Source organism: Rhincodon typus, chromosome 1 (genome assembly GCF_021869965.1).
Source record: "Rhincodon typus isolate 14 chromosome 1, sRhiTyp1.1, whole genome shotgun sequence".
Classification (NCBI taxonomy): domain Eukaryota; kingdom Metazoa; phylum Chordata; class Chondrichthyes; order Orectolobiformes; family Rhincodontidae; genus Rhincodon; species Rhincodon typus.
Genome location: NC_063332.1, coordinates 117,291,193 through 117,304,228, shown reverse-complemented (window position 1 = coordinate 117,304,228; position 13,036 = coordinate 117,291,193). Strand labels below are relative to the sequence as shown.

Genomic DNA, 13,036 nt, shown 5'->3' with positions numbered 1-13,036 from the left:
ATTTTTATTTTTATTTTTATTTTTATTTTTATTTTTATTTTTATTTTCCTCTTCTTCTGAAGACATTTAAGTCCTACTTGGACTGGTATTCCACATGCACTGGCCAAAGCAATTTTTTTTTTTCCTTTTTTTTTTGTAGACTTTCAGGAGGTTATGTAACAAAATACAATAAATACCCAACTGTAAGCAATACCTGACACACACACACACTCTAGTACCTGAAGAAAATTTCTAGTCAATATTTCCCACTGATCGAGGGCATGAAGGTCAGTTTTAACATTTCTACTGTTACTTGATCACAGACAACTCAACAGAGACTGCAAATTGAATCTGGGAGTATTCCAGCTTTGCACAGCTCAATTAAGCCTTGTTTTTATGAGCTGAGGCATAATCCAATTGGGAGCCAAGGAGCACCATATTCATAGGCAGATGTTGCATTTTTCCATCAGTTGTTTGTAAATGAACATTACAATGTAGATTTGAATCAAATCTACTTGTTAACTGCGCATGGCAGAGGGTAAAGTCACTTCTTTGGTTTGGGCTTTCTTCCTGCCAAATAAACAAAATGCAAATTATTCACTCATCAATTTTCATGAGCGCATGCCTCTTTAAAAGTGAATCTGGAGATATGCAGTGAGTGATACTTTTTGTACTGTGTACCTATCCGGTTCTCCTTCCTAATCTACCAAAGAAGTTTTACCTTATTTGTAGCATTCTAGCTCAGTTATAAGTAGGCAGATGCCGTCATATCAACAACTATTTGCATTTATAGGACATCTTCACCAAAAGAAAAGCATCTCAATGTATTTTATGCATTGTTTTGTTTTAAAAATAAGTGCAACCAGGAAGGGTGACAAAACCTAGGGCAAAGAAATAATTTATGAAAAGGGTCTCACCAAGAAAGTGGGCGATCATTCTAAAATGTTAAGGGAGGGATTTTGAGGAACCGATGCAGCAGGTTAACCTGGACCTAATTACAGTGATGTAAGTATGCCTTTGGTTGATCGTTTTAATACTCGTGTTGATTCCATTTGTATACTTTATTTTATTGGTGGGATCTGCATCATACAGGAGAAGTTATAACGGGGAACCAAGAGATGGTAGACCAATTGAATGCATATTTTGGTTCTGTCTTTACCAAGCAGGATGCAAATAATGTCACAAAAATATTGGCAAACACAGGCTCAAGTGAGAGGGAGAAACTGAGGGAAAGCAGTTGTTAGTAGGGAAATGATGTTTGGAAAATTGATGAGATTGAAGGTCAATAAATCCCTAGGGTGCAATTATCTACATCCCAGATACTTATGAAAGTGGACTTTCATATTGAGTGTATTGGCCAGCTAACTCTGGAACAGTTCCTAATGACTGGAAGCTAGCTGATGTAACCCCACTGCTTTCTTAAAAAAAAAAGGAGCTAGAGAGAAAGCGGGATACTATAGACTAGTTAGTCTGATAGCAGTAATAGGGAAAATACTAGAGCTCATTTTTAAAAGATTTAATAGTGGAGCATTGCAAAACCGTGATAGTCAGCGTATATTTATGAAGGGGAAATCATGATTGACCAGAGCTGTTGGAATTTCTCAAAGATGTAACTAGTAGAGTTGATAAGGGAGAGCCAGTGGATATGGCTTACTTGGACTTTCAGGAAACTTTGGTTAATGTTCCACATAAAAGATTAGCATGCAAAATTTAAACCACATGGATTGGGGGTAGTGTACTGAAAAGGATAGAGAACTAGTTGGCAGACAGGAAACAAAAAGTAGGAATAACTAGTTCTTTCTTTTTCTGGCAGCAGACAGTGACTAGTGGGGGTACCGGAAGGATCAGTGCTTGGACTCTGGATATTCACAATATATGTATCAATGATTTAGATGATGGAATAAAATATTGGCAGACAATATTTTGAGTTGGCAGACAATGCAAATTTGGATGGGAGGGTGTGCTACGAGGTAGATGCAGAGATGCTTCAGTGTGATTTTGGGCAAGTTGAGTGAGTGTAAATGGTAGATGAAGTATAATGTGGATAAATATAAGGTAGCAAAACAGGAAGGCAGATTTATCATAGAAATGGCAATAGATTGGGAAAGGAAAAGGTGCAATGACACCTAGGTTTCCTTTTACACCATTGGCTGAAAACAAGAGAGCAAATGGTATGTTGGCCTTGGTAGCAAGAGGATTCCAGTCCAGGAGTAAGGATGTCTTGGTGCAGATGTACAAGGTCTTGGTGAGACCACATCTGGGATATTTTGTGCGGTTTTGGCCTAGATCCTTAGACTTAAACACAAAGTCAAGCAGGCATCTTGCCCATCACCTACTAACCCTCCCCTGTCCCTCAGTGGCCTACCACATCTTTGTCTAAGGAAGGTTGTTCTGGCTATGAAGTGAATGTAATGAAGATTTACCAGAGTGATTCTTGGGATGGAAGGACTGACATATGAAAAGAGACTGAGATCAGTTAGAACTGTATTCACTGTAGTTTTGAAGAATGAGAAGAGTTACCATTGAAACCAATAAAGTTCTAACTAGACAGGACTAGATGGAATAAACTCAAGAAGGTATGTTCCTGATGACCACTGAGTCCAGAACCAGAGGTCACAGTTTAAAGATGTGGTAGGCCACTGAGGGACAGGGGAGGGTTAGTAGGTGATGGGCAAGATGCCTGCTTGACTTTGTATTTAAGTCTAAGGATCTAGGGTAAACCATTTAGGACTGAGATGAGGAGAAATTTTTTTCACCCAGAGTGGTGAGCCTGTGGAGTTCTTTTATGCAGAAGACAGTTGAGGCCAAAACATTGAATGAATGTTTTCAAGAAGGAGTTGAATATAGTTCTTAGAGCTTAAGGGGTCATTGGGTATGGGGAGAGAGCAAGAACAGGATACTGAGCTGGGTGATTAACCATGATCATAATTAATGGTGGTGCCGGTTCAATGGATTAAATGGCCTACTGCTCCTTTTATAATAGGATAATCTAACTCTTCAACACTAGTTTGAGAAAATTCCTGGACAATATAACAAACAAAAGTTTATTATTAGCAAAAGTGCGTTTAGAAAATAGTAGTTTACTCTTTCCTGCTTGTGCTTTGCATTTTTAAAGCCTTTTAAGGTTAAAATTGGAATAAGACAGTATTGAATATTTCTAGTTAACTCATCTTTAATCTCCACGGAAAATATTGCTGGAACTAGGCATTTTTTTAAAAAGTCTCTCTCTCTCTCTCTCTCTCTCTGATGAGCTGCAGTTGTTGGCAGAGCATCCATGTTATCATAGAGGCCCTTCAGCCCATTGAGTCTGCACTGACGGAACTGCTCTAAATCTACACTACCTACGTTCCAACACTTGACCCCTGGCCTTGAATGTTTTGACATTTCAAGTGCTCATCTAAGTACGTTTCACAAGTTGAGGTTTCCTGCCTGAACTTCCCTCCAAGGTAGTGCATTCCAGAATTTCACCACACTCAGTGGAAAATAAATCTTTCTTCCAATCCTCCTGCCTTTCAACTTACAATTATGCCCCAGTGCTCAAAAGAATTGTCAGCCCCAATTGGTTGACACCTGTTGGTAAGCAGCATCTTTCCTGTTGGGGTCCTTGACCAAAGGAAGAGCAACCAGTGTCCAGTTGAGTATCTGATACATGCCTCAAGTTGTTGTAGTGATTTTTCTTTTTCTTTCATGGGGCTGGGAGAAGTATTGATGGTCCTTCTGGTCCTATGAAAAATTTTTTTTTTTTTTTTTTTTTAACTGGTTTGGTTGCAACCCCTGTTCTTGTCTGCCTTGCCCTCAGGAACATGCCCCTTTTTTTGGTAGTGTTCTGTGGCATGTAGCCATTGGACTTTGCAAACCATCCTCCAGTCAGCAAGCTGGCTGCTTATGCTGGAAAGGTCATCTTAAATTGAAGCTGGACTGTATAAATGGTTTGAGCCCCTAACTGGTTACAAGAGAATGGCATTGAAATTACCGTGCTCAAAATGTGTTTGGCCATTTGCAATGAAAATTCACTGTCTAGTTTTGATAAAACCAGTAAGCACTGGAAAATCCTTTAATGGTATAAAAATTAGATTTTAGAGAAATCCTGTCCAGTAATTTTAAATACTTGAGTGCAAATTAAAGCAGCATCACAAAGACAAATGTTTGCGCTGACCCTTACAGTACATCCTTGAGCTGCCATACAACACAGTGCAGGCCTATCTAATTACATATTTCAGCTTTGTCATTCTACAGTGATTCATGCAGCTTCTTCTGTCATTCAGCAATAAAGTTAAAGGTTGGGTTCAGACCCAAGTGAAATAATAGATTTTGCAGTGATTGAGAAGTGGATTATCTAGAAGTAGCATGTTATTGAATTTGTCTGCAAATTACAGACAATTTCCTTGAGGGTATATTCAAATCATAAATTCAGCCATGCAATATTATAATGGGACTTGTATCTTCCAACAAATTAAAAAGAAATCTTACATTTAAGTTCTTTGACACAGCATAATTTACAGCTATTTGGTACCCTAGCTTGAAGCTGGAGACAGGAATGTCTGTGGATTGTTTTGGTCAGTATAGTTGGATGGGGCAAAAATACAGGGCAGAGTTGCAGGCCATTTGGGAATGCAAGAAGATTTGAGGCATGATGGGTCTTCGAGGTGAGCATTGGCTCGGGCTGCAGCTTCAGGTGAGGCTGAATCATTAGCTGCTTGTGGGTCAAGAAGGAAAAGTGCTAAACTTAAGTTTTGGTGCAGATCTTAAATCTGGTATAAGGAAGTAAAAAGATTGTGCGGACATGGCTGCAGCTAAGTCCTGATTTGGAGATCTTGTGGGAATGGCTGTAAATTGTTCCTGGCTTTGGTTGGAAGGACATAGCTGGGAAATTTTCCACATTGTCTGCTAGATGTTAGTGTCATCTGTATTCGAACAGCTTGCCACAAGGTTCAAATTTCCAAGTCTTCATTATGGTAACCAGAATGATGTGGATCCCAAAGCCTCTTCCGCATCTGGTCAACTCCTTGCCATGTGGAGTAAATCCAGTCCAATTTAAGCAATTTGCTGAAGACTGTCATGTGTGTTAATAGGCCCCTCAGGAGGGCAGTGGAAGATAATCCAACATGGAGAGCTGGTAAAACTTACGAATGATGCATACTGGACTTGTATACCAGTAGTATGCAGTATGTTCTTCAACCAAGGATTTTGAGGCTGGCGATTGACTTTGAAGAATCCAACAAATGCTAACCTGCATACCCATTTGTTACCTTAGTGATGTTCTGTGATTTCACATTGTCTGACGTGTTTTCTGTGCAAATGACATGGTAAACTGTGTATCTCACTAGCCAGATGAACGCAGACTAAGCTAAAAGAGATTGCTGAATTTTTCCAAAGCCAGTGCCCATCCCTTTTTTCAATGCCTGTTATCAGGTCAGGCTACGTGGACAAATTGAAAAATAAAGACGTTTTCACATATCTGCTGCATCACTGCTTTTAAATTTTTTTTTTGATTGTCATGTTCTTGCCTACACACGGGTCTCCTTGGTTATCTTGAAGCTCCACTTAACGTACATTGGAGGAAAGACTCCTACAACTCAACTAACTTTGATGTTACTGTGACTCCTTAGTTGGGCTTTCCTAACAGCTGTGGTCTCAATTCCTGGCTAAACAGTTGGGCTGGAGCTCCTCCACCAGTGAATGTGCGATCAGTAGACTGGAGTTGGGACTTCTCCCCATTTTGAGAAAAGCAAGTCCTGCCTCGAAGAACTGCTGACCGTTCAGAAGCCCACCAGGAATGGTGGCCTCTGCCAGTACACAACTTGCAGCTGGAAGAGACTTTAAGTTCTGGCAGGCCCCGTGAGGCAGTGAATGATAGGGGTTTTGAAAGGCCATGGCGGATAGGAAACCTGGGGAGAGGCTGAAGCAGATGGGGTGGCACAGTGGCTCAGTGGTTAGCACTGCTCCCTCACAGCGCCAGGGACCCAGGTTCGATTCCACCCTTGGGCGACTATCTGTGTGGAGTTTGCACATTTCTCCCCGTGTCTGTGTGGGTTTCCTCCGGGTGCTCTGGTTTCCTCCCACAGTCCAAAGATGTGCAGGTTAGGTGGATTGGCTGTGTGAAATTGCCACATAGTGTCCAGGGATGTGCAGATTAGGGGGATGGGTCTGGGTGGGATGCTATGAGGGCTTGTTGGGCTGAAGAGTCTGTCTCCACACTGTAGGGATGCTATGATTCAAAGGTTTGGGAAGCTTGTTCACAAAGGGCCTCTCTGTCCATTACTAGCCCACGAGGGGGCAGCCAACCTGGCTGAGTGCTTGCAGTGGGCCTCTGCCACAACCAGTTAAATTCCAGTAGAGGCAGGATAAGACCCTTAAAAAGACAAAGGGGCAGGGGCAGGGGCAGCTCAAAAAAAAATGGACTCACTGCCCACTTGACTTTACTCGCTTAAGTCTAAAGATATGGGATAAACCATATAAGACTAGTATGAATAGAAATACCACCCAAACAGTAGTGACCCTGTGGAATTCACCACAAAAGAGCTGAAGCCAAAATATTGTAGGATTTCAAGGAGTTGGATAAAGCTCGAGGGACAAAAGGAAATGGGAGAAAAGCAGGAACGGATTATTGTCTCAGATCATTAGCCATGATTGAAATAAATGGAGCAGGCTTGAATAGCAAAATGGCTTACTCTTGCTCCAATTTTTCCCCTCACCAGTAGTTCCTCATGTCAGTGAATATTTGATCATTGAAAAGCAGGATGTTGTTTTCAGCCCATGGAATCCAAACCATTTTGTTGAATGGTTGTTTCAAATTGCTAACAGTTATCAGAGATGTGGTTTATTGTACTGCATTGATGTGTTTGGATGACTAATGTTTGTTAATAAAATTTTAAGAAGAAGCTTGTATATTGAACACCGAACTGCATGTAAACTGATTCCTCTGGTAAGTCAGCCAGTTAATCGTTTAAACCAGATTCACTTAAGCTCAGGATTTTGTAACATTATCTTACATCTTTGCTGACTATTAACACCATTTGGAGAATTAGATAGTTCAATGGAGCCTAAGGATTGGATGTAAAGTTGGCAAAGTAATCAGTTAGGTGTAGATCCTAACTTCACTGTCAATGCTGTACACTAAATTATGATTGACAGTATATAATGGAATTTTTTTTTCTTCAATGTGCCCATAACAAAATCTGGCAACTAAATTTGAATTCAGCAACTCTTCAAAAATGAATTTAAAATTGAACCGTGTGGCCTGCAATCTATTTTCAACATAAGTGGTCAAAAGAAGAAAAACATTCAAATAATAAACTAGCTTTCTTTGCAAGCATAATAAAAGAAAACCTTATGAGCCATGCCTACAGGCATGGTTTGTTTATTTTTATTAGCAAAGAGAAAATAGTCTCCCAAGTTCTCTGAGAGCAGGATACTTTGAAAAAGGATAAGAGCAATTTCCAATATCCTTTTAAGGAACACTTTTGATTATTATATACTCTGAATAGTGGACTAATCTGATTTCAGAAATCTGGATCTACAATTAATGCTTGCATAACTTGTTATATTTGTATTAGTGCATCTCTAGACTTCAGTTCAATGTTCCCAGCATGTAGGAATGAAGTGAACCAATGTTTCAGTGAGTAGTTTATTGGAGTTTTATTAATTGTTAAAGCATGAGACAAATCTCTGCAACTGCAAATTGTGGCAAATTATAGATTGCACGTTCATAGTAGATAAGTCCTACATAGGAATATGCACTGAAACCATTGGTAGAAGATTACTTTGAAAACCAAGAACTATAATATCCTTCACTGTCAGGTACTGATTTAATGTAACAAGTACTGAAATGTTTTCTAGTTGTACTAAGTAGGCTGTTTGCCTATAAATCTAAATTAGAGGCTGGGTTAGTATAATATTGTTGTATCTCCCAGATCTAGGAATATATTTTGACCAAAAGATCCAGATGATAGGAGTTAAAATTGAATTAGTAAAAGAAACAATTAATGCCTAAAAGAGTTGTGGTGGTAATGTCGCTGGCAGAAGCTTATGCCCAGGGTACACCAGTTTGAATCCACCATGGTAACTGGTGGAGTTTGAATTTAGTTAATACGTTCAATTCATTAATTTAAAAACAAAATCTGGAATTGAAAATTCCTGATTGTTGTAAATCCCATCTAGTATATCTAAACGTCCTTTTAGGGAAGAATGTTTGCCACACCTATCCCACATGTGAATCCAGACCCACAGCAATGTGAGATAACAAGGTGTAGAGCTGGATGAACACAGCAGGCTAATCGGCATCATAGGAGCAGGAAGGCTGACGTTTCGGGCCTAGACCCTTCTTCATGGTTGACTCTGAAGTGCCCCCTTAAATGGTCTAGTAAGCTGCTCAGCTCTAGAGCAATTAGGGGTGGGCAACAAATTCTGGCCTTCCCTGTGCCACCCACATTATATGAAAAGATTAAGCAAAAGTCATGTTAGAAGCTGTTGAAACAGATCACCATTTTTGCAAAGAAAATACTGAATAGAATTGAACTAATTCCTGAGTCAGAGGATGGGGCGGAAGGGTTTAGTTTTAGGCCTTAAGATGAGAAATTACTAAAATCCATATTGAAATAGGATCACCGTAAATATTTGGTCCACAGATTAGTGCTTGCATTTCCTAGCTTCCAAACAACTTAGAGGGTAAATACTGCAAATGTTTCAGTTCTTACTTCTGCATTAAGACAGATCTGTCCTAAGTAGGTTTTGGAGGCAAATTGCAGTTTTCTGAATGCCAACAATCAGAACTCTTGATGTGCTATGTCAAATCAGTGATGCAACTCGTGGGTGAGATTGAGCATTCCTTTTCCTTTTGTTACTTGGAGTACCTAATACACTTGTTTCAGGATAAAACCATGGCTGAAATTGTATACTGCCTAATTCCCAGATTCTCTCCTGATGTTGCTTCAGTCTTCTCCTAGGCTAATATAGCGCCTGGAAAAATTTAAATAGATTTTAATTATTTATTGATTGTAAATGCAGTTTCATGTCTAATTTCATATCCAGCAGATTTTACGTCCATTGAAATAGATTTGGTGTTTTTTTTTTACACTGTGTAACAAAATTGTGTTTAAAATATACTGTTGCCCCCAGCAACATCCTCACACTTTATTAATTCTCTTTAACAGCTCTGTAAGCTACACAACACTACCATCATTTGCTGACAACTATTACCATCTATCAAGATTACATGTCCTTGAAAATTAAAGTGATCATATTAACCTAATTATTACTCTAATCTATGCTAAATTTTGGTATGACACAGATGTACTACTTGACTTTGCCTTCATTATGCTTCCCAGCTTGATCTTGCCCCTCTTAAATAGTCGATGCCTGCATGGCGGTAATGTAATATGATTGATCTAGTGCTTTTCTCATGGAAATTATGATCTACATCATGTTCAAGTAAATTATTCAGACAACAGCAGACAAAATGCAAGTGAAAAAGCTGATGTTTTGAAGGTAAATAATGTTTTGCATTTTTGTCCTAGCTGTAATAAATACTACCAGCTGTCCATTGTGTGGTTGCACTTTCTGAATATAAGGACACTTGGAGAAATGGTATATTCATGGGAAATAGCAGCCAATCGGGCATGAATTGAGATTGTTCCAGGGAGTCAGAATTAGTAAATGACTTGCTTTGTATTCTAATGTGTTAAAAAATTCAGAAAAGGCAGTTCTTAGTTTGATAAATGGTAAGTGACCCTAAAAACATAACTATAATGACAATTTTGAGTGACGTTGGCCTGAAATAACTCCACAAACACTGGTATCCCATCACCTTTGTTTACGCATGCATAACACATGACACAGATCCAGCTAAGTCAGAGCTGGCTCCTAGAGCGAACAGAATCCCTGACACTCCTGTGGTCCACCTAGCTGACCTTGTTTCAATCACTATAGGCCTCAGTGTGGTAATTGGTGCTGTATACAGTTCCAAGAAAGCTGAAAGGGAATCGTTCCCCCATTTGCTTTGCATATGTAGTACCAATTTATATTGGATCTCTTTCATCCTTATTTTCAACTGACTTTGCAGTTTGTGATTATTGTTGCATCATGACATATGCTTGATGTCACAGCATCTGGGTGCACATACATATAGTTTGCAACATTGACCAATATTGAAAAATATGAGATGAATTATTTTTGGGAGGCCTTTGGGTGATACTCAATGTATTTGAACATTGAGGATTGAGGAGGAAAAGACCATGTTTGGGAAGTGAATGTTTGAAATTGGAAGTTAGAGTAATTGCTTCCTTTTTAATTTTAAAATTTCTATTTTACTTGCCAACGTTTGTTTGTTTGTTTGTTTGTTTGTTTGTTTGTTTGTTAGTTATAATGTATTCGACAGCTTCCACAAACTAAAGTGAAAACATTTGGAGCAGAAGTAAAAATCCCATGACAATGGGAAGCTAGCCAGTATACAATGTACAAATCTATTTCTCAAAACATCTCAATTTCCAGATTGGGGAAAGAAGAAAATCTGTTTGTACAGTCATTTGCCACTGCAAGTTACCTCTGTTACCCAATATCTATGGTCAACAAAGAGCAGTATCAGTCATTTAACAGTGTTACGTGTTAATTTTAGTAAGGTCACACTTCTGTCAGACTGCATGTGCATTGTATCTGTAATCGTGATATTGTGCAGGATTTGTTATGATGGGGTGTACATGTTTGCTATTGGCTATTCATCTGATATCCGCTCACTACTAGGGTGATGTTCTCTCTCCAGGTAATGTTCATGTGGTAGGAGCTGATGCTGTAGTATGTTACTGCTGATCACTTTCTGTTGTTGGGAAATGGTGAATCTTTAGCATGTTCTATACTACATGCAGTGTTGTGCTCACATCCTCTTGATCAGCTGCCTACAGTAAAGGAAAGGCAGTTGTAATGATATATATCTGGTTGTTCACTGTCACTGCACATGATCAAGGTGACAGCTGCTCTATGCAGGCCCGGAGATGCCACGTGGACTCAACTGTTGTTGAGAGCGTTGAAAATTTGCAATCTGGCTTTCCAGTGGTCAGTTTTGACAACCATGTGCCAGTTTTATCAAAGTGAAATTTGTTTTTTGTCACTTCGCTTTGAATTTGTCACTCATACCAGTTACTACTTGAAGCTTCAGTAGTTTGGTTTTGGTGATTGGAAGAGAATTTTGGGTGTGGCATAAAATTAGTCTTTGATCTGTACTACTTTCGATGTCTTTGGAAGGCATATATTTCTCCACTTAGGGTTGCCTTATAAAGACAGCACTAGATTTGATTTACTTATGGTATCTTTTATTGATCCCACAGCCAGCTCGGCCTTTGCTTTTGAATGGACATAGTGAGAGGATGACATTATTGTGTTGACTTTCCCAATTGTTTAGTGGATTGAGGGCCATTTGTCACTCGGCACAGTGTTTGGAGTGACTGAAGCATACTTTCAGACATTCTACAAGCCCTCTGGTAGTTATGGCTTGCAACACAATTATTGGCAATGTTCTTCTGTTTGCCTTGCTTGTAAGCCAGATGATAGCTTTTCAAAGGAATCAACATTCTTCAAAGATGTCGAACAGCTGCAAGTGTTTTGAGGACAATTCTCTGAAGTAGCTTAACATTGGACTCCACTATCACTGTCTTGCCCAAACATGTGTTGATTAAAATGCTCACAAACTAAGATAATAGCTAGGAACTCGTGCTGTTGTTTAGGTTTTGCTTACTGTCCTGAATGCAAGTACAAGTGGTTGCCTTTGCTACATAGGGATAGCTTCAAGTCCTGTCTTGTTGGCATAATATTGCAAGGTGACTTCATTATTAAGATCATAGCACCTCAGCACTGCTGTTGTCGTCAATCATTATTTGATTCTGGTGAAAACTGCTTCTTATTCTCTGCCCCATACCACTGAAAATCCGTAGCAACAAGCTGGTATAACTGTTCAGACGCTGATGACAAATTAGTCAAAAATTTTGGATAGTTCACAAATCCAGCAAATTGTTTCACTGCTTTCATGTCTGCTGGTTTGCTGCATCACTACTACAACTTTCACCTTTTTTCAGGATCTGGAGAAAGGAGAATGAAAAATTTCTTCACCCAGAGAGTGGTGAACCTATGGAGCTCTCTTCCATAGAAAGTGATTTGAGGCCAAAACATTGAATATTTTCAAGAAGTTAGATAGATATAGTTTGTAGGACTGAAGGGATCAAAGGGTATGGGGGAAAAGCAGGAACAGGGTACTACTGAGTTGGATGGTCACATATAATTGTATTGAATGGCTGAGCAGTCTTGATGGACTGAATGACCTACTCCTCCTAGTTTTTATGTTTCTAAAGTTGTCTTTCTGTCAGCGCACTTATCTCTAGGCATCTTCAACTGCATCTGTTTTCTTGTTCAGATTCTCTCTACCTCTCTTTAGCAATCAGACTCTATTCTGATTTTGGTCTGCAATGGCTTATTCCATTGTTTTCCACATCCATAAGACAAGCAGGTTATTCACAATCCAATGACATAGTTAAAAAACCAACGTTGTGGTTTTAAAAGTAGGCTGTTAAGAATGCTTGTATATAACATTGTCCTGAGATTCTGTGTCCATTGAAATTCCTGATGCTTTCATGTTGCTAGAGGTTACCTGGCTGTTAGTGCAAAGATGTGCAGCTTAGGTGGATTGGCCATGTTAAATCGCCCCGTAGCATCCAGGGATGTGCAAGCTAGCTGGGTTAGCCATGGGAAATGCAGGGTTATGTGTTTAGAGTGGGCGGTTTGCTCTTTGGAGAGTCAGTGTCACCCAATGGGCTGAATGGCTTCTCACTGCACTATAGGGATTCTGTGACTGGACTATGACTGACTATCTTGGGGAAGATTACAACCACTGACTATCTTATGCTGCCTCCATTGATGCTTTTTTGGAGCATGTGCTTAGAAAAGTGATGCTTTCATTCAGCTTCACTACTGGTAACCATCCTGTACATTGAGGGTAGGAAAAACTTTTGTTGTAGCAAATTTTCTTCGAACATAGAACATAGAACATAGAACATAGAACATAGAACATAGAACA

The 13,036-nt window shown here is 39.4% G+C and overlaps 1 protein-coding gene and 1 long non-coding RNA gene across 2 annotated transcripts in view; both read left to right on the top strand.

Moving 5' to 3' along the window:
- Positions 1–9,321, top strand: part of LOC125487335 — a 109,598-nt gene extending 100,277 nt beyond the window's left edge. Inside the window, exon 3 of the long non-coding RNA XR_007265832.1 lies at positions 9,132–9,321. This is a non-coding gene — a long non-coding RNA (uncharacterized LOC125487335). The remainder of the gene's footprint in view (positions 1–9,131) is intronic.
- LOC109928744 (ankyrin-2-like) overlaps positions 1–13,036 on the top strand; it is a 909,810-nt gene that overhangs the window by 341,343 nt on the left and 555,431 nt on the right. The window lies entirely within an intron of this gene.